This window comes from Microcaecilia unicolor, chromosome 12 (genome assembly GCF_901765095.1).
Source record: "Microcaecilia unicolor chromosome 12, aMicUni1.1, whole genome shotgun sequence".
NCBI lineage: Eukaryota > Metazoa > Chordata > Amphibia > Gymnophiona > Siphonopidae > Microcaecilia > Microcaecilia unicolor.
This window is the reverse complement of record NC_044042.1, coordinates 92527635-92553514: the sequence shown is the minus strand read 5'-3', so window position 1 is coordinate 92553514 and position 25880 is coordinate 92527635. Positions and strand designations below refer to the sequence as shown.

Genomic DNA, 25880 nt, shown 5'->3' with positions numbered 1-25880 from the left:
GCTACAGGTTCCTGGATATCCACAATGAATAAGTATGACAGTTGCATGCATTAACTATGGCACATGCAACTCTCATATATACTCACTGTGGATAGTCTGAATATATGACTGGCTGGGGTCCCTCAGGACAGATTTGGGAACCTCTGGTCTAAGCTTTCATAACCATAGCTTCTATTTATTATAGCCTTAGTCTTAACCATCTGGCTCTCATCAAGCAACATCTTCCCTTTTTTCTCATATTTTAAATACAGAGGATAGAAACTACCACCATCCTCTGCAAGATATTTATTTAGGAGGCTGATATTCAGAAGATTTATGCAGATAAATATCCATTTTGACCCCCACCAAAAAATCTCCCTTGCGTCTGGATAAATATCTTCACACAAGTGCTATTACCCAAGCAAAGAGGCCAGAACAGAAGCACCCCAACACAGCAGGGAATCAAATTTAATCAGATAGTGCAAGATTGAGCACTACCATTAGGAAATTGCATAAACAGAAAACATCCTATTTTGCTGACCACTTGGTAAGAGCTAGTAAGTCTCCTCAGAACTTGTTTAGGATTGTACAGCACTACTGGCAACAATGGAAGATAAAATGATGAGAACGGAGCTAGAAACACAGAAAAATGTAAGCAGATAAAGATCATATGGCCCTATCCAGTTTGTCTAACCATGCCATATACTCTACATATCATTCCCTTAGAGATCCTATGTACTTGTGCCAAGCTCTCTTGAATTCAGGTATTGTTTTTGTCACCACCATTTCCACCAGGCAGTCATTCCATGAATTTACCACCCTTTCCATGAAGAAGTATTTCCTCACGTTACTTCTGAGTCCATCCCCTTTCACCTTTATCCTATGCACCCTCATTCCAGAGCTTCCTTTCAATTGAAAGAGACTCTCTCCTATGCATTTAAGTTGCATAGTTATTTGTCTGTCATATCTCCCAAAGAATACATATTGAGTCATTAATTCAGCCCATTTAGACTTTCAAAAGCAGGGATCAAAATAGAATTCAGTCACAATAAAAGCATAATCAACAAGAGAAAAAAAACCTGCCAAAAAATGCAGTAACTCAGTGGTTAATGGCAGTAGCAGCTCTCACACCAACGCCGATAAGCCATTCCCGATACTCTGAAACGTGGTTCATGATTGGAGAAATTGCTGACAAAACTAAATGGCATCAGCCTAGAAGTCATGCAGCTTCAGTGCTTCTCCCTTGGCACCAAGGTCTCCTCCATCCTAGAAGCAGCGCAGGAGATCCCAGGATTCCCTCAATGCTGCCTCACTGTGCCCAAAGCTGTTTTTTCTTGAGTTTACCTTGGCTCCATCCTGAGGTCTTCCCCAAGAAGAGAAACACCTCCCCTTCCTTGAAACAGCACAGATGACAGCAGTAAAAACAGACCATAGCCATCCATCCAGAGTTCAAGACTCAGTTAGCCTGCTTAGTTCCCGGAAGTGCTAATATAGGTTATTTCCTAGTTCTCTGTAATTAATCCGCTTTGAACTTTATGGTACAAGTAGAATATGACACACAATATAATGAAATATATGTAATACTGTGAACACAAGGATATACTGTATTTATAGAATGGATGTGACTTTTTGAAAACAATAGCAATCATCAAATGAAAATCCCCTAAATAAATTTTTTTAAATAATTTAATTGAACCTTCATATGTGCAGTATGAATATGAACTCTATAGTGTTAAATGCATCCCCCCCATGACCAGTCCAATATTATTTTTTTTAATTCAGAAAACATTAGCACATGTATAATAGCATGGAAATATAGGTATGATTTATATAATTGAATTATATATTACTAGTAAAAAAGGCCCGTTTCTGACACAAATGAAACGGGCGCTAGCAAGGTTTTCCTTGGAGTATGTATGTTTGGGAGAGTGTATGTGAGAGTGACTGTTTGAGAGTCAGAGTGAAAGTGTGAGTGTGTGAGAGAGTGAGTCTGGGTGTGAGTGTGTTTGTGAGAGAGTGTGTGTGTGAGAATGAGAGTGTGTGCAAGTGTGTATGTGAGACACAGTGTGAGAGAGAGTGTGTGTATGAGACCAAGCGAGTGTGTGAGTGACTGTGTGGCACATAGAGAGTGAATGTGATACAGTGTGAGACAGAGTGTGTGAGAGTGAGTCAGAAAGACATTGTATATGAGAGAGAGAGTGTGAGCCGTGCCCTCCCAATCCATGGCCATCTGTCCCCTGCCCCCTCCATTCATCTTTTTCCAGCAATTCCCCTCTCTCCCTGAGCCCTGCCCTCCCAATCCATGGCCATCCATGTTTCTCTGTCACCTGCCCCCTCCATTCATTCCTATCCAGCATTTCCCCTCTCTGCCTGAGGCCTGCCCTGCAATCCATATCCATCCATGCCCATCTGTCCCCTCCATTCATCCCTATCCAGCAATTCCCCTCTCCCTGAGTCCTGCTCTTCCAATCCATGCCCATCCATGCTCCTCTGTCACCTGGCCCCTCCATTTTTCCCTATCCAGCATTTCCCCTCTCTGCCTGAGGCCTGCCCTGAAATCCATATCCATCCATGCCCATCTGTCCCCTCCATTCATCCCTATCCAGCAATTCCCCTCTCCCTGAGTCCTGCCCTTCCAATCCATGCCCATCCATGCTCCTCTGTCACCTGGCCCCTCCATTTTTCCCTATCCAGCATTTCCCCTCTCTGCCTGAGGCCTGCCCTGCAATCCATATCCATCCATGCCCATCTGTTCCCTCCATTCATCCCTATCCAGCAATTTCCCTCTCCCTGAGTCCTGCCCTTCCAATCCATGCTCATCTGTCACCTGGCCCCTCCATTTTTCCCTATCCAGCAATTGCCCTCTCTACCTGAGGCCTGCCCTGCAATCCATATCCATCCATGCCCATCTGTCCCCTCTATTCATCCCTTTCCAGCAAATTCCCTCTCTCCCTTAGTCCTGCCCTCCCAATCCATGCCCATCCATGCTCCTCTGTCCCCTGCCCCCTCCATTCATCCATTTCCAGTAATTCCCCTCTCTCCCTGAGCCCTGCCCTCCCAATCCATGCCCATCCATGCTCCTCTGTCCCCTGCCGCCTCCATTCATCCTTTTCCAGCAAGTCCCCTCTCTCCCTTCCATGACCCCCCCCCTCGCATCCATGCCCCCCCCCCTTCGCATCCATGCATCCCCCCCCTTCGCATCCATGCCCCCCCCCCCTTCGCATCCATGCATCCTTTTTTTTTTTCTTCTTCGTTTTAACTTTACCTCCGTGGCGGTTCGTGCAGCGAAGCGTCAGGGAAGGAGGCGGCGCTCCCGATGTCTAGCTTTCCCTTCGCTGTGTTCCGCCTTCTTTTGAAGGCGGAACACAGCGAAGGGAAGGCTAGACGTCGGGAGCGCCGCCTCCTTCCCTGACGCTTCGCTTCCGGATTTGTTTGGTTTGAGGCGAGGGCGGGGCAGAGACGGCTGGCTGGCTTGAAGGCTTCACACCACGAATCCACGAACCCTTCAGCCTGGGAGTGACGTCAGATGGCTTCAAGGCTTCAAGGCTTTAGGGCTTCAGGGCTTCACAGAACGTTGTCCTCAGAACGTTGAGGGTGTGTTTTATTATATTAGATCATCTTTGGCGAAGCCCCGGGATACACGACAGATTTGATCGACTTACCAACTAGAAACACATCAGAATCAACACGTACATTTCTAAATCTGCATTACCCAAGCTGCAAAGGACAAATACAAATCAACTTACGAATCTAGTTTCTTCTACAAAAGCACGCAACTGTGGAATGCACTACCAAAAGCCCTGAAAATGACACACAACCACCTAAACTTCCGGAAATCACTAAAAACTAACCTGTTTAAAAAAGCATACCCTACCAATCCAACTTAAATACCTGATCTCTGCAACACAACAAAACTAAAGTACGTAATGGACACAACTCAACTCTTCCGTTGCACGATTCCCTAATGTGGCTGTGCTACATGAACTTTATCTTACCACAACATCACTTTTTTTTGTTCACACCGGAGTCTGCAAACGCCTCTCCGGTACTCTGTAAGCCACACTGAGCCTGCAAATAGGTGGGAAAATGTGGGATACAAATGTAACAAATAAAATAAAAATAAACAGTGTGAGATTCAATATTAATTGCAAGCTGGCCCGTTTTCCCTCAATAAAAAGTAAACAAACAATTCATCATACTAGCAAGATGTCAAAAGGAAAGGATGCTTATAAGTATTTCACCACCTCCCTTGTCCTGCACCCCCATCTATTTGCAGACTTAAAAAAAAGTCAACTAGGTCACCATCTCAAGCTGTCAGACTTCTTCCCTGGAAGCACTGGGTTGTGAGCCCTTGGACCACTACTGTGGAGCGGCAGTGGCAGGCAAGGTCACCTTCAAAGCATAGACGAGGCAAGGCTGGACTGAAACCCCGGACTGGAGTTCTGCACTGGAATACACAGGACGGGTGTGCACTGGACTGGAACCAGCTGGACAGGAACACACTGGACCTAGGCTTCAACTACGCTTAGCCACCGTTCCCCGAGGGTTGAGCCCTCAGGTTCGGGCAGCTGGCAGGGCTTACAGGAAAACCGGAACTGGAACTAGCAAGCAGGAACAACATGAATCTGGATACAGAAGTGCCCCAGGCACCTAGGCGAAAGCAAGGCAGACAGGCAGGGAATGTCCGGGTTCTGGCATTAGTCAGGTCTGGCCACAGGCAGAGAATGGTCAGGTCAAGCAGCAAGCCTATGGCTGGAGCTCCAGGAGCAAGGAGTACTGGCAGTGGACAGGACTAGGGCTGAAGCTCCAGAAGCAAAGGAAAACACACACTGGAAAACCAGAAAGCTAAACACAAGAAAACTAGTAAAGCTGTACATAAGCTAACAAGAAAGCTATGCCCAAGCTAACTAGTCACACACTAGAAACTCACACTAAGCAAAACACAGGAGAACTAGTAAAGCTGTACACAAGCTAACAAGCAAAGCTATGCCCAAGCTAACTAGTCACACGCTAGGAACTCACACAACACACAGGAGAACTAGTAAAGCTGTACACAAGCCAACAAGAAAAGCTATGCCCAAGCTACTAGTAACAAGCTAGAAACTCACACTGAACTGGACAAGGTAGCAGTGCACAAAGCACTCTAACATACCAGGGACCTTATGCGATGCAAAGGCAAAGGCTGCAGTCTCTAAGTGATTAATAAAGCCCTTCAACGCCTGAGGAGCAGCTGCAGCCATCAGTAAGCAATTACGGAGGCTGTCCAGGCACAAACAAGAGAGAGACAAGTCCGGCAGCCTGGCAGAACCGGACTGGACTGGGCTAAAGTCTGGAACGGGTAGGAACAGCAAGACAAACTATGGCAGCCACTGGCTCTGGCCACCAACGGGTGAGAGGAGCACAAACCAAGGAGCAGGTAGAGCGCACACAGAACAGAGAGAATTAGAATACCTAGGTGCAGCACAGAGGAGCAAACAGAGCCAGGCTGGAGACAGAGGTAGAGCTAACTCAGGCAGGTGCAGTAGAGTGGAGTAATTAGAGCCATGCTGGAAGCAGCCAGCACACAGAAGGAAAACAACTCCAGAAAGGATAGGCAGAAGCCAGCTTAGAAGCTGACCTCCAGAAATAAAGTAAGTCTGAGGGTGGTCATGGCCACAGACGTGACACAAGCACAGCCAGTGATAAAGTACCAAACTACAAAAGGAGACCAAATAAATAGTACTTCAGAAAAATCTCTCAACGCCACCTCCATCCATACCCTCAGAAAGAGAATGTTTAATTCTAGTTCTGAACAGTAAACTTAAGTCAACCATATTCACATTGCTGTGCATCTCCGGGATTCCCATCTGACTATTCTCCTCTGCAGTCAGAAAATAAATCTCAGGACATATCTCATCCAAGGTTTCTTCAAAAAGTGGCACAAAAGCTTTGACTACATAGGAGAAACTGGATCAAAGATTTGGATTTCCTGAAGCAATTGGATGCTCCAAAAGATGTGGTCTAGATTTCAGTTTATGAAATTCTCCTGGGCCAATGAATGTAGATTTAACAGGTATTGTTAATAATTTCACCCATGTCAACGAGGATGGACAAAATATGAGTACAAACAGTCATGAGTCAAACTGCAGATCCATCACCAAATGCGGTGGTTGAAATCTGCTCTCAAAAGTAGTAAAGGTACTACAGTACAGCGAATGATACATACCTGTAGCAGGTGTTCTCCGAGGACAGCAGGCTGATTGTTCTGACTGGGTTGACGTCCACGGCAGCCCCCTCCAACCAGAAGAAAACTTCGCGGGAGGTCCCGCACGCAGGGCATGCCCACAGCGCGTGCGGCCGTCTTCCCGCCCGTGTGTGACCGTTCCCGCTCAGTTGAATGACAAGCAAAGGAATGAGAAAAAAACGCAACTCCAAATGGGAGGCGGGAGGGTAGGTGAGAACAATCAGTCTGCTGTCCTCGGAGAACACCTGCTACAGGTATGTATCATTCGCTTTCTCAGAGAACAAGCAGGCTGCTTGTTCTCACGACTGGGGTATCCCTAGCTCTCAGGCTCACTCAAAACAAGAACCCAGGTCAATTGAATCTCGCAACGGCGAGGGCATAACAGAAGACCTACGAAGAACAACTAACTGAGAGTGCAGCCTGAACAGAACAAATCGGGTCCTGGAGGGTGGAGTTGGATTCAAACCCCAAACAGATTCTGCAGCACCGACTGCCCAAACCGACCGTCGCATCGGGCATCCTGCTGTAGGCAGTAATGCGATGTGAATGTGTGGACCGATAACCACGTCGCAGCCTTGCAAATCTCTTCAATAGTGGCTGACTTCAAGTGGGCCACTGACGCTGCCATGGCTCTAACACTATGAGCCGTGACATGACCCTCGCCAACGCTCGCATGCAGTCTAATGTGTGCAACTGACGTTCAGCAGGGCGGGTATGCGGTCTGGGAAAGAATGTTGGCAAGACAATTGACTGGTTAAGATGGAACTCCGACACCACCTTTGGCAGGAACTTAGAGTGAGTGCGGAGTACTACTCTGTTATGATGAAATTTAGTATAAGGAGCATGAGCTACCAGGGCTTGAAGCTCACTGACTCTACGAGCTGAAGTAACTGCCACCAAGAAAATGACCTTCCAGGTCAAGTACTTCAGGTGGCATGAATTCAGTGGCTCAAAAGGAGGTTTCATCAGCTGGGCGAGGACGACGTTGAGATCCCATGACACTGCAGGAGGCTTGACAGGGGGCTTTGACAAAAGCAAGCCTCTCATGAATCGAACGACTAAAGGCTCTCCAGAGATGGCTTTACCCTCTACACGATAATGGTAAGCACTAATCGCACTAAGGTGATTCCTTACTGAGTTGGTCTTGAGACCAGACTCTGATAAGTGCAGAAGGTATACAAGCAGGTTCTGTGCAGGCCAAGAACGAGGTTCTAGGGCCTTGCTCTCACACCAAACGACAAACCTCCTCCACTTGAAAAAGTAACTCTTTTTAGTGGAATCCTTTCGAGAAGCAAGCAAGACACGGGAGAGTCCCTCAGACAGACCCAATGAAGCAAAGTCTACGCCCTCACCATCCAGGCCGTGAGCGCAAGAGACTGAAGGTTGGGGTGCAGAAGCGCTCCTTCGTTCTGCGAAATGAGAGTCGGAAAATACTCCAATCTCCACGGTTCTTCGGAGGGCAACTCCAGAAGAAGAGGGAACCAGATCTGACGGGGCCAAAAAGGCGCTATCAGAATCATGGTGCCGTGGTCTTGCTTGAGCTTCAGTAAGGTCTTCCCCACCAAAGGTATGGGAGGATAAGCATACAGGAGGCCGTTCCCCCAATGGAGGAGAAAGGCATCCGACGCCAGTCTGCCGTGTGCCTGTAGTCTGGAACAGAACAGAGGCAGCTTGTGATTGGTCTGAAAGGCGAAAAGGTCCACCGAGGGGGTGCCCCACTCTCGGAAGATCTTGCGTACCACTCTGGAATAGAGCGACCACTCGTGAGGTTGCAAAACTCTGCTCAGCCTGTCGGCCAGACTGTTGTTTACGCCTGCCAGGTATGTGGCTTGGAGAAGCATACCAAACTGGCAGGCCCAACGCCACATCCTGACGGCTTCCTGACACAGAGGGCGAGATCCGGTGCCCCCCTGCTTGTTGATGTAATACATTGCAACCTGATTGTCTGTCCGAATTTGGATGATTTGTAGGACAGCCGATCCCTGAAGGCCTTCAGTGTGTTCCAGACCGCTCGGAGCTACAGGAGGTTGATCTGAAGATCCTGTTCCTGGGGGGACCACACCCCCTGGGTGTGGAGCCCATCGACATGAGCTTCCCACCCCAGGCGAGATTGGAGGAGTGGCCTAGTGGTTAGGGTGGTGGACTTTGGTCCTGGGGAACTGAGGAACTGAGTTTGATTCCCACTTCAGGCACAGGCAGCTCCTTGTGACTCTGGGCAAGTCACTTAACCCTCCATTGCCCCATGTAAGCCGCATTGAACATGCAATGAGTGGGAAAGCGCGGGGTACAAATGTAACAAAAATAAAACAAAAAATAAATACATCCGTCATGAGCAACTTCATGGGCTGCGGAATTTGGAATGGACGCCCCAGGGTCAAATTGGTCCGATTTGTCCACCAGTGCAGCGAAACGCGGCAACTGATGGACAGGCGGATGACATCTTCTAGATTCCCGGTGGCTTGGCACCACTGGGAAGCTAGGGTCCATTGAGCAGATCTCATGTGAAGACGAGCCATGGGATTTACGTGGACCGTAGAGGCCATATGGCCCAGGAGTCTCAACATCTGCCGAGCTGTGATCTGCTGAGACGCCCTGGTCCGGGAAGCGAGGGACAGGAGATTCTGAGCCCTCGCCTCGGGAAGATAGGTCTGAGCCGTCTGTGAATTCAGCAGAGCTCCTATGAATTCCAGAGATTGAACTGGCTGGAGATGGGACTTCGGGTAATTTATCACAAACCCCAGCAGCTCCAGAAGGTGAATAGTACACTGCACGGACCGAACAGCTCCTGCCTCTGAGATGCTCTTTACCAGCCAATCATCGACATACGGGAACATGTGCACCCCCAGCTTGCTTAGGTACGCCGCAACCACCACGAGACACTTCGTGAACACCCGTGGTGCAGAGGCGAGCCCAAAGGGTAGCATACAATACTGAAAGTGACGTGTCCCCAGACGGAATCGGAGATACTGTCTGTGGGCTGGTAGTATCGGGATGCGAGTATAAGCATCCTTTAAATCCAGGGAACAAAGCCAATCGTCTTTCTGAATCATGGGTAGAAGGGTGCCCAAGGAAAGCATCCTGAACTTTTCTCGCACCAGAAACTTGTTCAGGCCTCTCAGGTCTAGGATGGGGCGCATCCCCCCTGTTTTCTTTTCCACAAGGAAGTACCTGGAATAGAATCCCTGCCCTTCCTGCCCGGGTGGCACGGGCTCGACCGCATTGGCGCTGAGAAGGGCGGAGAGTTCCTCTGCAAGTACCTGCTTGTGATGGGAGCTGAGGGATTGGGCTCCCGGTGGACAATTTGGTGGAGTGGAGACCAAATTCAGGGTGTATCCGCACCGCACTACTTGGAGAACCCACTGGTCAGAGGTTATAATAGGCCACCTTTGGTGAAAAACTTTCAACCTCCCCCCGACCGGCAGGCCGTCCGGCACGGATACTTTGATGGCGGCTATGTTCCCATGGATCCAGTCAAAAGCCCGTCCCCTGCTTTTGCTGTGGAGGCGCAGGGGGCTGCTTAGGCGCACGCTGTTGATGGGAACGAGCGTGCTGGGACTGTCCCTGTGCCTGAGGAGGCCTTTGGGCCGACTGGGTGAACCTACGCTTGGTGTAGGCGTAGGGTGCAGCCTGCAGGGCACGGGAAAAACGTCCACCTGCTGAGGTGGATGCTGAAGGTGCCCGGTGGGAGAGCTTGTTGAGAGCGGTTTCCCGCTGGTGTAGTTGGTCCACCAACTACTCGAGCTTCTCGCCGAAAATGTTATCCCCCCCGGCAAGGGACATCCGCCAGCCGCTGCTGGGTACGGTTGTCCATGTCAGAGGCACGCAGCCAGGAGAGTCTGCGCATCACTATACCTTGGGCTGCAGCTCGAGATGCCACATCACAGGTGTCATAGATACCCTACTACTACTACTTAGCATTTCTATAGCGCTGCCAGGGTTACGCAGCACTGTACAAGTTTAAACATGGGGAAGGACAGTCCCTTCTCAAGAGAGCTTACAATCTAAAGGTAAAAACTATGTAGTCAGTTTAGGTATCAGGAATGGGAAGGTGGTTAGGCGCCAAAAGCAAGGGAGACGAGATGGGCCTTGAGTAAGGACTTGAAAATTGGCAGGGAGGGCGCATGGCGTATGGGCTCAGGAAGTCTGTTCCAGGCATAAGGTGATGCGAGGCAGAAGGGGCGGAGTCTGGATTTAGCGGTGGTGGAGAAGGGTAGAGAAAGGAGTGATTTGTCCTGAGAGCGGAGGTTACGGGTGGGAACATACGGGGAGAGGAGGGTAGAGAGGTAATGGGGGGCTGCAGATTCAGTGCACTTGAAGGTCAATAGGAGAAGCTTGAACTGTATATGGTAGCGGATCGGGAGCCAGTGAAGCGACTTGAGGAGAGGGGTGATATGAGAGCATCGGTTCAAGCGGTAGATAAGACGTGCGGCAGAATTTTGGACAGATTGAAGGGGGGATAGGTGGCTAAGCGGGAGGCCAGCGAGGAGAAGGTTGCAATAGTCAAGACGAGAGGTAACGAGCGAGTGGACGAGGGTTCGGGTGGTCTGTTCAAAGAGAAATGGCCGAATTTTGCTAATATTATAGAGGAAGAAGCGACAGGTCTTAGCTGTCTGCTGGATATGGGCAGAGAAGGGGAGGGAGGAGTCAAAAATGACTCCGAGATTGCGGGCTGAAGAGACGGAGAGGATGAGGACGTTGTCAACAGAGACGGAAAGTGGGGTAAGAGGAGAAGAGGGTTTGGGTGGAAAGACAAGGAGCTCAGTCTTTGCCATGTTCAGTTTCAGATGCTGGTTGGACATCCAGGCAGCGATGTCTGAAAGGCAGGCCGAAACTTTGGCCTGGGTTTCGACTGTGATGTCGGGAGTGGAGAGGTAAAGCTGGGTGTCATCAGCATAGAGATGGTACTGGAAACCTTGTGATGAGATCAACGAGCCCAGGGAAGAGGTGTATATCGAGAAAAGAAGCGGTCCAACGACAGATCCTTGAGGGACCCCAACAGAGAGCGGGACGGGGGTGGAAGAAGAGCCATTAGAAAATACTCTGAAGATGCGTTGGGAAAGATACGAGGAGAACCAGGAAAGGACGGAGCCCTGGAACCCAAATGAGGACAGTGTGTCAAGAAGTAAATTATGATCGACGGTGTCAAAGGCGGCAGATAGGTCGAGGAGGATGAGGATGGAATAGTGACCTTTGGATTTGGCAAGGAACAGGTCATTGCAGACTTTAGAGAGCGCTGTTTCTGTTGAGTGTAGTGGGCGAAGGCCGGATTGAAGCGGGTCGAGGACGGCCTGAGAGGAGAGGAAGTCAAGGCAGCGGCTGTGGACAGCAAGTTCAAGTAATTTGGAGAGGAAGGGTAGAAGAGAGATGGGGCGGTAGTTGGAGGGACAGGTGGGGTCAAGTGATGGTTTTTTGAGAAGTGGTGTGACTACAGCGTGCTTGAAGGTGTCAGGGACAGTAGCAGTGGAGAGAGAGAGGTTGAGGATGTGACAGATTGAGGGGTTAACTGTAGGAGAGATGTTGGTAAGCAGATTGGTGGGAATGGGATCAGAGGAACAGGTGGTGCACTTAGAGGAAAAAAAAAGGTGAGCAGTTTCCTCTTCGGTGAACTCAGGGAAGGAGGAGAAGGAGGCCAGGTTAGGTTGGTTGAGGGAGTGGGTTAAGAAGTCACAGGGAGGAGAAGGCTTGGAAGTGAATTCAAGGTTTATCTTCTGCACTTTATCGCGGAAGTAATCAGCTAGTGTTTGAGGAGAGAGTGAGGGGGGTGGGAGCGGAGGGTACTTTAAGTAGGGAGTTGAGGGTGGCGAAGAGGTGACGAGGGTTGGAGCCAAGAGAATTGGTTAATTGAGAATAATATTCCTGTTTGGCAAGGAATAGGGAGGACTGGAAGGAGGATAGCATGAATTTGTAATGGGTGAAGTCTGACAGGGTGCGAGATTTCCTCCAGAGTCGTTCAGCAGATCGGGTGCAGGAGCGAAGGTAACGGATGCAAGGGGTTAACCAGGGCTGAGGATTAATGTGCTTAGTGGGGCGAGAGACAGATGGTGCTAGGGTATCCAGAGCAGTGGAGAGAATTTCATTGTAGGTAGAGACAGCCGTGTCGACAGATTCAGAAGACGAGATGGAAGGGAAGAGAATGGAGATGTGAGAGGATAGGGTAGGGGGGTCGACAGCTTGGAGATTCCTGAAGGCAGTGGTTAATTGTTGGGCGAGGTTGAGGGGGAGGGTGATTAGGTGATGATCTGAGATAGGAAGGACTGAGGTGCAGAAATTGGAAGGTGAGCAGGAAGAGAAGAGAACGAGGTTGAGACAATGGCCATCACGATGAGTAGGGGTGGTAGAGCATAGTCGGAGGTTAAAGGAGGATATCAGAGTGAGGAATTTAGAAGCGTAGGAGTTGGATGGGTTGTCAACGTGAATGTTAAAATCACCAAGAATGAGGGATGGAGATGCGGGATCAAGAAAGATGGTAAGCCAAGCGTCGAAATCAGTAAGGAATGAAGAGAGGGGCTTATCAGGGGGGCGGTAGATGACTGCAACTCTGAGTGGTAATGGGTAGAATAGCCGGATGGAGTGAGCTTCAAAGGACGAGAAGCAGTGAGACTGCGGTAGGAGGAGGGGTTGGAAACTACAGGAGGGCGAGAGAAGTAGCCCGACGCCTCCACCGCGGCCATCTGGGCGGGGAGTGTGGGAGAAGAGATAACCTCCATGACAAAAGGCCGCGACTGAGGCAGAGTCGTCAGGGGAGAGCCAGGTTTCAGTTAGGGCGAGCAGTTGGAGGGAACGAGAGATAAAGAGATCGTGGGTGAAGGGCAGTTTGTTGCAGATCGAGTGGGCATTCCACAAGGCACATGAGAAGGGGAGGGAAGAGGGGGGGGAGGAGGGGAATAGAGACGAGGTTGGAGACATTACGGAATCGTTTGCATGGATAGGAGGAGGACAGGTGAGGGGGGCCTGGATTAGGATTAATGTCTCCTGCGGATAGCAGAAGGAGGAGCAAGAGAGTGCGGAGGAGGGTGGGGGAGGTCGGGCGACGAAGGTGGGGTGCACTTAGGAGGAATGGTGAAGGGTTAATGGTAGGAAGGAGGTGTTGGAGATTAAGGGCTAGGAAGGAGGAGGGGGACAAGAGAGATGGTGAGGTGGTGAGGGATGGGGTGAATAGGGTATTGCCGTAGCGGGAAGGACGGGAGGGAACACAGGTGGGCAATGAGTTCCAGCGGTAGATAGCGGTAAGGGGAGGGGAAAAAGATTAGGAAGGGACAGGGCAAGGAAGAGGATGTGGACAGGGGCCATAAGTAATGATTGCGGTGTGACAGGTGTAAGTTTAGTAACTGAGCTGAGAAGCAGATAGATAGAGCGAAGAGCTGGAGGCTTGGAATTGGAGGGATTGATGGACTGGAGAGTGGGTAAGTCAGTGGTGGCTGGCAAGTTAGCAGGCAGGCAAGTGAGGCAGTGGCTGCCAAGCTTGCAGGCGGGGCGGAGCAAGCTGGTGCGGACGGACAGGAACGAGCAGGGAGAGGCAGGGGGGCAGGTAAGTCAATGGCTGTCAAGTTAGCAGGTTGGCAGGTAAATAAATGGGTGACAAGCTAGCAGGCGGGTTGGGGCATGATGGAGCTGATGGACAGGAATGAGCAGGGAGACGCTGGAGAGCAGGTAAGTCAAGGGCTGACAAGTTAGCAGGCAGGCAAGTCAATGGCTGACAAGCTAGCAGGCGGGCTGGAGCATACTGATGCAGGACAGGAACGAGCAGGGAGAAACTGGAGAGCAGAGAAACTGGAGAGCAGGTAAGTCAATGGCTGATGAGTTAGCAAGCTAGTAAGCTAGTAGGCAGGCAAGTAAGTCAATGGCTGACAAGCTTGCAGGTGGGCTGGAACAAGCTGGTGCAGATGAACAGGAACGAGCAGGGAGAAGCTGGAGCAAGCAGGCTGGAGCAGATGGACTGAAACAAGCAGGGAGAAGCTGGTTCAGGTGGATTGGGACACGCTGGAGCAGATGTACTGGAGCAGGCAGGCTGGAGCAGGTACTGGAGTAAGCAGGGAGAAGCTGGTTCAGGCAGACTGGAGCAGGTGTACTGGAACAAGCAGGGAGGAGCTGGATCAGGTGGACTGGAATACGCTGGAGCAGATGTACTGGAGTAGGTAGGCTGGAGCAGGTGTACCGAAGCAAGTAGGCTGGAGCAGATGGGCTGGAACAAGCAGGGAGAAGCTGGTTCAGGCGGACTGGAACACGCTGGAGCAGATGTACTGGAGTAGGTAGGCTGGCAGGTGTACCGGAGCAAGTAGGCTGGAGCAGATGGGCTCAAACAAGCAGAGAGAAGCTGGAACAGTCGGACTGGAACACTGGAGCAAGAAGGGGAAGCTGGATCGGCGGACTGGAACAAGCTGGGATCGGGCGGACTGGAACGAGCTGGAGCAGGCGGACTGGAACACACTAGAGCAGATGGACTGGAACAAGCAAGGGGGAAGTTGGATCGGCGGACCGGAACAAGCTGGGCTCAGGCGGACCGGAACAAGCTGGGATCAGGCGGACTGGAACAAGCCAAGCTGGGATCAGGCGGACTGGAACACGCTAGGGCAGCTGGACTGGAACAAGCAGGGGGGAAGCTGGATCAGCGGACTGGAACAAGCTGGAACCGTCAGACTGTAGCAGGCAAGCGGAGAGAAGCTGGCTCGGGTGGACCAGGGAAAGCTGGCGCAGCTGGGCTGCTCTCAGAGCAGCCGAGCTGGGCTGCCCGCCACCCCGACAGCCCAGTGTAAGAGCGGACAGGTAGGGCAGCAGGGCAGAGTAGGGATCGCTGGGACAAGAGAAGTCGGTCAGAGAGAGGATCCACACGAGGGCCTAGGGATCGGCTGCCACAGGTCACCTGGCTCGCCACTCACTCTTGTCAGAGAGATCTACGCAGGGCCCTGGACAGGAACTTTCTGCACGCCTTCAGCTGCCTGACCACCTCTTGAAATGGCCTGGACTGCTCCGGAGGGAGCTTGTCGACCAGGTCCGCCAGTTGCCTCACATTATTCCGCATGTGGATGCTCGTGTAGAGCTGGTATGATTGGATGCGAGTCACGAGCATGGAAGATTGGTAGGCCTTCCTCCCAAACGAGTCCAGAGTGCTAGACTCCCGCCCAGGGGGCACCGAGGCGGTATCCCTTGAACTCCGTGCTCTTTTGAGAGCAGAGTCCACGACCGCCGAGTCATGAGGCAATTGAGGCCGCATCAACTCTGGGTCTGAGTGGATTCTGTAATGGGACTCCGCTTTCTTGGGGATGGTGGGATTAGATAGTGGCTTCAACCAGTTCCGAAGCAGTGTCTCCTTAAGGACATTGTGCAACGGCACCGTGGAAGACTCTCTAGGTGGTGATGGATAGTCGAGGACTTCGAGCATCTCCGCCCTCGGCTCATCCACAGTAACCATGGGGAAGGGAATGCAAATAGACATATCCCTGACAAAAGAGGCAAAGGAGAGGCTCTCAGGAGGCAAGAGCTTCCTCTCCGGTGAAGGAGTGGGGACGGAGGGAAGGCCCACAGACTCCTCCGAGGAGAAATATCTGGGGTCCTCCTCCTCCCCCCATGAGGCCTCCTCCTCTGTGTCAGATATGAGCTCTCTCAGCTCAGACCTCAACTGGGCCCGTCTCGACTGCGAGGAACCACGTCCTCGATGATGGCGCCGAGCAGCGTACTCCCGCGCCGGCGGGGACGAAGCTCTCTCCATCGACGTCAACGCCACCTAAGTGGCGGTTGACACCGGTGCCGCAAGCGGCGTCGGAGGCCTCAGCATCGGGCCAGAGCCCACCGGCGCCTCCATCAACGGCGCCGGGGGCGCAAGCAGCCCTGGTGCGGGAAGAGCCTGGCGCATCAGCCCTTCCAGGATCCCGGGAAGGATGGCTTGGAGGCACTCGTTAAGGCCCGCTGTCGGGAAAGGCAGGGGGGCCGGTGTGGGTGCTGGAAGCTGCTCGGGTTCAGGAGACGGTACCGAGATACCCGCGGACCTGCGCAGCGACACCTCTTCGACCGAGGGGGAACGCTCCTCCCAGCACTGCCGCTTCCTGGGTGTCGAGTCGTCCCTCGATGTACCGGAGCTGCCAGGCCCGTGGGTGACCGATGACGGTGCTTCTTGGCTTTCTTGCAATGTCCATCATTGGCGCTCCGCGGAAGAGACGAGGAGGAGGAGGAGGAGGAGGTGGAGCCCCCCTCCCCCCCCCCCCCCCCCGGCCTCGAGGTATCGGATCCGACAGGGTTCGGTCCCGATGGCCCTGAGCAGCGGGAGTGGCCGGGGCAGACTGCCCGCGCGGCCGCTCACCACCGCCGTTGTTGGCAGGCCAAAGGTACCTGTGCTCCTGGGGTCGATGCCATAGTCGGCGCCGACACCGTCAACATCGGTACCGGCACCGAAGACCCGGCCGTCGACACCGATGCTGTCGAGGTCGACGTCGAAGAGCCGCGCAAGTTCCAAAAAGACGGTCCCGCAGAACTTGCCTCGCCACCTGCGTCCGCTTCCTCCGCTTCCTTAAGCTGAGACACAAGGTGCACGTCTTGGAATTATGCTCCGGGACGAGGCACTGGAGACACCAAGCGTATCGGTCTGCGAGATATGTCAGCCGCACCGACCACACTTCTTGAATCCACTCGGGACCTTCGAGGACATCGACGGAAAAATCGCGTCGGCGAAGTCAAAATCGTCGATGGTGGCGGTGAAAAGCACACCCGAAAAAAGAAAGAATAGACCGCGCGACCACAAGGCCGCGACGACGCGCCCTCACGACTAGGAACGACGAGGAAAACTCTTTCGTTTTTTTTAAAGAAAAAAATAACGCGAACGCGTAACACTAACAAAGAAAAACCGCGAGCTAGGCCGCAATCCAGTTTCCGGGGCTGACTAAGAGAGGGACGTGAACACGTCTCTCTCCAGCGCGGAAAGGAAAAAAAACTGAGTGGGAACGGTCACGTACGGGCAGAAAGACGGCCACGCATGCGCGGTGGGCATGCCCTGCGTGCGGGACCTTCCGCAAAGTTTTCTTCCCGTTGGAGGGGGCTGCCGTGGACGTCAACCCAGTCGTGAGAACAAGCAGCCTGTTTGTCCTCGGAGAAATTCCAATACTCCCCCCTGGAAAAAGCCTGAACATGTTAGATACTCTAGGGAAGATGTTCTAAAATTGTCAAACGCATAGACTGCAGTATACGAATCTCAATTAATGAAATATTTTCATGCCACCCTAGAGAAAATTCAGGATTCATCAAGTTATACCCAAAAATTGATCCTGGGGAAATTGTGCAAAAAAAAATGTGTTTTTCCAAACATTTTCCACAGGATTTGAAATACAGCACACATTTTAAAATTCTACATTATATATTTGTAGCACAAGTGGAAGAACAAATGGCTAGAAATGTGAGGGGTGACAAAAATTTGCTAGATACTTTTGTTCTGTTTTCACAGAAAATCCTGGAGAAGGACCGGGATTGACTGGCAAAAGCACGAATGAGAAGGTAAAATTATGTATTATACCTGATAATTTTCTTTCCCTTAATCATAGCCGATCAATCCATAGACTGGTGGGTTGTGTCCATCTACCAACAAGTGGAGATAGAGAGCAATCTTTTGCCTCCCTATATGTGGTCATGTGCTGCCGGAAATTCCCCAGTATGTCGATATCAAAGCTCCATCCAAAGGACTCAGCACTTAGAGAATTACACCCACAAAGGGACACTCTGCCAGCTCACCACCGCCGAAGCGGGGGAGGGAAAATATTCCAGCGCACCACCGCCGGGGCGGTTGGCGGGAAACCACACCCACCGACGCGGGGGGAACTGGCTTATCCTGCTACTGCAACCGTGGGAGGAGCTGGCTTACCCTAACACCGCCGAAGCTGGAGGGATACAAAGCTACCCTACAGCCGCACGAAGCGGGAGGGAGCGCCGGCATAATTTAGTTATCAATCCAGCCACCGCCGAAACGGGGGGGAGAGGAAGCAGCAGCTCACTGTAACACAAAATCGTCTCAACTCGAAGAGACTTCAATTGGAAGAACTTGAACACGAAGTCCTCGTGAACAGGAAATGAAGACTGAACTTGTACCTGAAATATAACCAGAACACAAACAATACAGATATCTGGGAGGGGCTATGGATTGATCGGCTATGATTATGGGAAAGAAAATTATCAGGTATGATACATAATTTTACCTTCCCTATTATCAAGCCGATCAATCCATAGACTGGTGGGATGCACTGAAGCAGTACTCACCCAGGGCGGGACATGGAAATCCCTGAACGCAAAACTGAAGCCCCAAACTGGGCCTCGGCACGAGCAGCCACATCCAAGCGGTAATGTCGTGAGAAGGTATGAGCCGACGACCAAGTAGCCGCTCTGCAAATCTCTTCCAAGGAGACAGATCTGGACTCCGCCATCGAGGCTGCTTGTGCTCTAGTAGAGTGTGCCTTCAGCTGAATAGGCGGAATCTTCCCTGCCACCACATAAGCTGAGGCGATCGTCTCCCTGACCCAACGTGCCACCGTAGGCTTAGATGCCTGCAGACCCTTACGAGGGCCTGCGAACAGCACGAACAGATGATCCGACTTCCGGAAATCATTGGTCACTTCCAAGTATCTGATGATGACCCGTCTAACATCCAGGTATTTGAGCGCAGGGTACTCTGGGTAATCCTCCCTACGAAAGGAGGGTAGGTAAAGCTGCTGATTCACATGGAATCGAGAAACAATCTTGGGCAGGAAGGAAGGCACTGGGCGAATCGATACTCCTGCCTCAGTGAATCGCAGGAACGGTTCTCTACACGAGAACGCCTGGAGCTCGGAAACTCTTCTGGCTGATGTGATAGCCACCAGGAAGACTGCTTTCAACGTCAGGTCCTTCAGCGATGCCCTTGGCAAGGGCTCGAAGGGCGGCTTCTGCAAGGTCCGTAGCACCAGATTGAGATTCCACGTAGGCACTATCGAGTGCAGAGGGGGGCGCAGGTGATTAACTCCTTTGAGAAAGCGTACCACATCCGGCTGTGAAGCCAGGGAAGCCCCCTTCAGACGACCCCTGAAGCAAGCTAGAGCCGCCACCTGGACTTTCAGCGAACTGAGCGACAGGCCTTTCTCCAGCCCCTCTTGCAGGAACGCCAACACTGAAGATATTGGAGCAGTGAAGGGCGATACAGAGCCTGCCTCGCACCACGACGCAAAGGTACGCCAAACCCTGGCGTAAGTGGTGGAAGTAGAGCGCTTCCTCGCTCTCAGCATAGTGGCGATGACCTTGTCTGAGAAGCCCTTCTTCCTCAGCCGCTTCAAGAGCCAGGCCGTAAGACCAAAGGGGGAGGGATCCTCCATCACCACGGGACCCTGATGTAAGAGGCCCTGCTCTGCTGGCAGCCGCAGAGGGCCGTCCACCGAGAGTCTGACTAAGTCCGCATACCAGGGACGTCTGGGCCAATCCGGACCCACCAGGATCACCCGGCCCGGATGCTTTGCCACCCAGTCTAGCACCCTGCCCATCATGGGCCAGGGCGGGAATACGTAGAGAAGCTCCTGTGCCGGCCACTGCTGGAGAAGAGCATCGACTCCCAGAGATCAAGGGTCTCATCCTCTGCTGAAAAAAACGCGGCACTTGGCAATTGGCCGAGGACGCCATCAGATCTAGGCTCGGCCGGCCCCAGCGTTTCGTGATGTCCAAGAACGCCCGAGCAGACAGTTGCCACTCTCCGAGATCCAAGGCATGTCGACTGAGAAAGTCCGCCTTGACATTCATAACTCCCGCAATGTAGGCCACCGACAGCTGTTCCAGATTCACTTCCGCCCACAGGCATAGCTTCATGGCCTCCTTGGCTAGAGGGGCGCTCCTGGTACCTCCCTGGCGATTGACATAGGCCACAGCCGTGGCATTGTCCGACAGGACCCGTACAGGCCTCAGCACCAGTACCGGGAGAAACTCTAGAAGCGCCAACCGAATGGCTCGGAGCTCCAGGAGGTTGATGGACCATTTCGTCTCTGCAGGAGACCAGAGCCCCTGCGCTGTCCGCCCCAGGCAGTGGGCTCCCCAGCCCGTCAAGCAGGCGTCCGTTGTGACGACAACCCACTCTGGGGTCGTAAGAGGCATTCCTGCGGACAGCTTGCCTGGCCTCAGCCACCAGCTCAGCGCCTTTCGCACTGCTGGATCCAAAGGAAGGCGTACGGCGTAATCCTCCGAGACTGGAGTCCACCGCCGCAGAAGAGAGTGCTGTAGTAGTCTCATATGAGCCCTGGCCCAGGGCACTACCTCCATCGTGGCAGTCATGGAGCCCAACAGCTGCACATAGTCCCAAGCTTGAAGAGTAGAGGAGGCTAGGAACTGGCCCACCTGGGTCTGAAGCTTGACGCTCCGATTGTCCGGCAGGAACACTCTGCCCACTTGGGTGTCGAATCGAACTCCCAGATACTCCAGGGACTGAGTCGGGCGCAGCTGGCTTTTCTCCCAGTTGATGATCCATCCCAGGGAGCTCAGAGGGTAGCTCTCCCGCACTCCGCATAGGAAGGGGCTCGGATCAGCCAGTCGTCCAGATAGGGATGGACTTGCACTCCCCTCCTTGCGGAGGAAGGCTGCGATGACCACCATTACTTTGGAGAAGGTCCGCGGAGCCATAGCCAACCCGAACGGGAGGGCTCTGAACTGGAAGTGTCGGCCGAGCACTGCAAAGCGCAGAAAGCGCTGATGAGGCGGCCAGATGGGAATATGTAGGTAAGCTTCTTTGATGTCCAGGGAGGCCAGGAATTCTCTCTTTTTCACCGCAGCTATTACGGAGCAGAGAGTCTCCATCCGGAAGTGCCGAACTTTCAAGGCCTGATTGACTCCCTTGAGGTTGAGAATAGGCCGAGCAGATCCTTCTTTCTTTGGCACCACAAAGTAAATGGAGTAGCGCCCCTTGCCAAGCTGATCTACTGGCACCGGGACCACCGCGCCCAGGCGGATCAGGTTGTTCAAAGTCTGCTGCACGGCAGCTGCTTTGACATGAGACTTGCAGGGAGAGTTTACAAACCCGTCTCTTAGGGGTCGGCAGAACTCTAGCTTGTAGCCGTCTCTGATGACTTCCAGAATCCAAGCGTCTGAAGTTACCTGGTCCACTCGCCCAGAAATGAGGACAACCTTCCTCCTATCTGCACTGGGCCATGGACCAGGTCCCCGTCATTGGGTACGCGACCCTGGGGGCGGGCCGGAGTACGAACCTCCGTGACGACGGTCCCTACGAAAGGAATGCTGCTTGGGGGAGAAGTTACGTTTGAAGGAAGAGGAGGCAGAGGAGGCCGACTTGCCTGGGCGATACCGACGGGCTTCCTGGAATCGGCCCTTGGAGGAACCAGGACGGGCACTGCCGGCCCGAGTCCAGACCTCCGGCAACTTCTTGCCCTTGGACGTGCCGAGCTCCGTCACGATCTTGTCCAGCTCGTCCACAAAGAGCAGCTTGCCTTTAAAAGGCAACTTGGCTAGGCGAGATTTAGAGGCATGGTCAGCAGACCAGTGCTTAAGTCACAGCCACCGCCGCGCAGAGACTGTCTGAGCCATGCCCTTGGCCGAGGCTCTCAGAACATCATACAGCAAGTCTGCCAAGTAGGTCAGACCCGACTCCAGGGTCGGCCATTCCGCCCTCCAGGAAGGGTCCGAGGGGGAAGCCCGCTGCAAAACAGTCAGGCACGCCCTAGCCACGTAGGAGCCGCAAACTGAGGCTTGCAAACTCAGAGCGGCCGCCTCAAAGGACGACTTTAAGGCCGCCTCCATTCTCCTGTTTTGTGCGTCTTTCAGGGTAGTGCCGTTTTCTTAGTCACGGCAGTGATTAAGGAATCTACTGTGGGCCAGACAAAGGCTTCCCGTTCCCCTTCAGGAAAGGGGTACAGACGGGACATAGCCCTGGCTACTTTCAGGCTCGCCTCAGGGGCATTCCATTGCGCTGAAATTAAGGTCTGCATGGCTTCATGAACGTGGAAGGTTCTAGGCAGGCGCTTCGTTCCCAGCATAATGGCGGAGCCAGTAGAGGCTGAGAGAGAGCCTTCCTCCGGAGAGGCAATCTTCAAAATGCTCATGGCCTGCACAAGCAGGTTGGGCAAATCCTCTGAGCGAAAAAGCCGCGCTGCAGAGGGGTCGTCCACTCCATCCGAGCGAGGATCAGTCTCTTCCATCCACATCAGAGGAGACAGAGTCCCCCGAGGGTGGAAGATCCACCAGAGGGCGCTTAAGCATAGAGGCCTCGGCGCCCCGATCAGAGAGGTGGGCAGGGGCAGTGTTCTGCATAAGAAAGGCCTGATGCAGCAGCAAAATGAACTCAGGGGAGAAACCCCCCAGTCTGTGCATTTCTGCAGCCTGTGCCGCGGCCCTAGAGGCGCCCTCCATCTGCGCTCCCAGTAGCGGGGGAGAGGCGTGTTGTGCGTCCAAAATGGTGTCCGGTGCAAAACCGAGGAGCCGCGCGGGAAGAAGGGCGTTTTAATTTTGCCGACTTCTTACTGTCCCCGATTCAAGGGCGACCAAGCTGTTAACGTCTCCCATCTCGAGGGCGGCCTAAGAAGAAGCCGACCGAGCTGCGTGGCCGGTCACGACCGGGAGGGCGGCCAGCGGGGGATGGGCGCCTAAGGCGGGAAAGGCCGCCATGCCGGAGGAAAAACCGGTGAACTCTCCCGGTTCAGAAAGGGCGCCCAAAAAGGGTGACTCTACCTTCGATCCCCCGCTTCCCCACTAGGCGCGCGAACGCGTTCCGGGGAGCGTCTTTTCGCGCCCTTGCCATCCGAGGCCTTAGCCACGTGGAGACCGTTCGTGGAACCCCCTGGCCGCTAGTAAAAGGTAAAAATTACCTGCTTCTTGCTCCGAGCAGCGACGACTTGTTCCAGTGAGCAGCTGCAAATGGACGCCCTTTTTGAACGTCTAAAAAAAATTTTTTTTTTGTTTAACGGAGCCAGCGGGAAGGGGGAGAAAAGGAGGGACCTGGCACCACCAGGTTTGCACTTGCTCACGAAGAGCCCTCAACCCCAGGTACTCAACAAAACCTAAACAATTAGGCTTGGAGAGCTAGCCAGAGCTGCTGCTGTGTGACCACACACCTGCTGAGATAGAGAACATACTGGGGAATTTCCGGCAGCACATGACCACATATAGGGAGGCAAAAGATTGCTCTCTATCTCCACCTGCTGGTAGATGGACACAACCCACCAGTCTATGGATTGATCGGCTTGATGATAGGGAATGGAGTAGATAGAACACCGTTCACGGAAAAGAGTGTGTATGAACAACTTGAAAATCTAAAAGGTGGACAAAGCTGTGGGACCGGACGGGATCCACCCCAGGATATTGAAGGAGCTCAGAGAGGTTCTGGCGGGTCCTCTTCAAAATCTATATAAATAAAATCCCCCCTCAGAGTTTTGAAGCTCACTCCATCTGTGGCAGTGAAGCCCTGAACTCCTGTCCTCCTGGTAGGCTAGGCTATTGGGACTACTCACCCTCAGTCATAGACCCGCACTCAGCCACGCCCATCTGCTCCCTAGGCCACGCCCCATCTGCACATAAAAAGCACCCTCAACGTTCTAAAGTACACTCTGAGGCTTCAACAATTCGTATGTTTGAAGCTCTGTAACCATTTTTAAGCATACTACATCTCTGCCCCGCCCTGACCTATCAGAGTACATCTCTGCCCTGCCCTATCAGAGAAGGGAGGAGCGTCACAGCTGCACCGCTCTGACCTATCAAAGGGAACTGAAACAGGAAAAGGGAGGAGCGTCACACCGAATGAGGGACCTATCAGAGGGAAGTCAAATAGAAGAAGGGAGGAGCGTCAGAGGCGAAGGGGTCACTCGGGAGGAGCGTCACTCGCTTTGCTGTGCACATGTGCTGGAGAAGTTCTGCACCCGTTTCTCCTCCCTCTGTTTTCTCCGGTGGCCTTGGCAGCTGAATGTGGAACTAACGAGGGCGGGAGCTGTTGCTTTGCATCTGCCAAATTAAGTCAGCTCCTGCTGTGCACCCTCCCCTCCTGTCCTTTCAAGCAGTGAATACGAGCTGGGACTGAACAGGCAGCACAAAACTCCTTTTTGTTTTCTTTTGTTTACACTTGCACAGCTGACAGCTGGTTGCTGCCTGCGGTGCCCCTCTTCCCTTTTACAATCATTTTGCCACATTTCCTCTTTTTCCCTCTTTTCTTTCTCTACAAACATGACAAGGGGTTGGAAGAGGAGGTCCTGCACAGCTCTCTCTACTGTTGCCACAGGCTAAGCAACAGTTCAGGCACAAGGAGGGGGAGGATGAGGGCCAGAACAGGTACACAGACCACAGATGGAGGCGGAGGAGGGGGTCCTGACAGCACAGGTGAAGGGGGGAGGGGCGACCTACAGCCCTGAGAGGAGGGCTGCAGGGAGACCTGAAAGGAGGGGGGGAGACTGACCAGACAGGGAGATGAGGGGTCCTGCGACAACACAGTGGCAGACGGAGGGGATCCTTCCAGCAAACATAGGGAGGGGGGCATGTATCTCCGTCACACACACTCTCTCACTCTCTGTCTACAACACACGCTATGTCTCACACTCGATCACATTCACTCTCTGTCACACAGTCACTGTCAAACACTCTATCACTCTCATACACTCTCACTCACATACCTACTCAAACACACTGTTAATCTCACACACACACTTGCAGCCACACACATTCAATCTGTCTCTCTCACAAAGTCACTCTCACACACACTCTCTCAAACATACACACTCCGAGGAAAACCTTGCTAGCGCCCGTTTCATTTGTGTCGGAAACGGGCCTTATTTACTAGTTTGTTTAATAAATCCTTGGAGACTACTACTCCAATCTCATCTCTATTTCCCTCCTCCTCCCCTCTTCCCCCCCCTTCTCGTGTGCCCTGTGGAATGCCCGCTCGGTCTGCAACAAACTTTCCTTCACCCATGATCTCTTCATCTCCCGTTCCCTTCAACTGCTCGCCCTAACTGAAACCTGGCTCACCCCTGACGACTGCCTCAGTCGCAGCCCTATGCCATGGAGGTTATCTTTTCTCCCACACTCCCTGCCCAGTTGGCCGCGGAGGAGGCGTCGGGTTTCTACTTTCGCCCTCCTGTAGTTTTCAACCCCTCCTCCTACCGCAATCTCACTGCTTCTCATCCTTTGAAGTTCACTCCATCCGTCTATTCTACCCACTGCCACTCAGAGTTGCAGTCATTTACCGCCCCCCTGATAAGTCTCTCTCTTCCTTCCTTACCGACTTCGATGTCTGGCTCTCCGTTTTTCTTGAACCCTCATCTCCGTCCCTCATTCTTGGAGACTTACATACACGCTGACGACCCATCCGACTTTTATGCTTCTCAGTTCCTCACTCTGACATCCTCCTTCAACCTCCAGCTGAGCTCCACCACCCCTACTCACCGAACTAGCCATTGTCTTGACCTCGTCCTCTCCTCTACCTGCTCATCCTCCAAATTCTGCGCCTCAGCTCTACCTCTCTCCAATCATCACCTGATCACCTTCACACTTCATCACCCTCCCCCTCAGTCCCGCCCTACACTAACCACTACTTTCAGGAATCTCCAGGCTGTCGACCCTCCCACCTTATCCTCTAGTATCTCTAATCTCCTCCCTTCCATCATGTCCTCCAAGTCTGTCGACAAGGCTGTCTCTGCTTACAACGTCACTCTCTCCTCTGCTCTGGACACCCTTGCACCATCCATCCCCCGTCCCA

At 52.7% G+C, this 25880-nt stretch overlaps 1 protein-coding gene across 1 annotated transcript in view; it reads right to left on the bottom strand.

Moving 5' to 3' along the window:
• The window catches only part of CDC27 (cell division cycle 27), a 456933-nt gene that overhangs the window by 234613 nt on the left and 196440 nt on the right, over positions 1–25880 (bottom strand). The gene's annotated exons all lie outside the window — the stretch shown is intronic.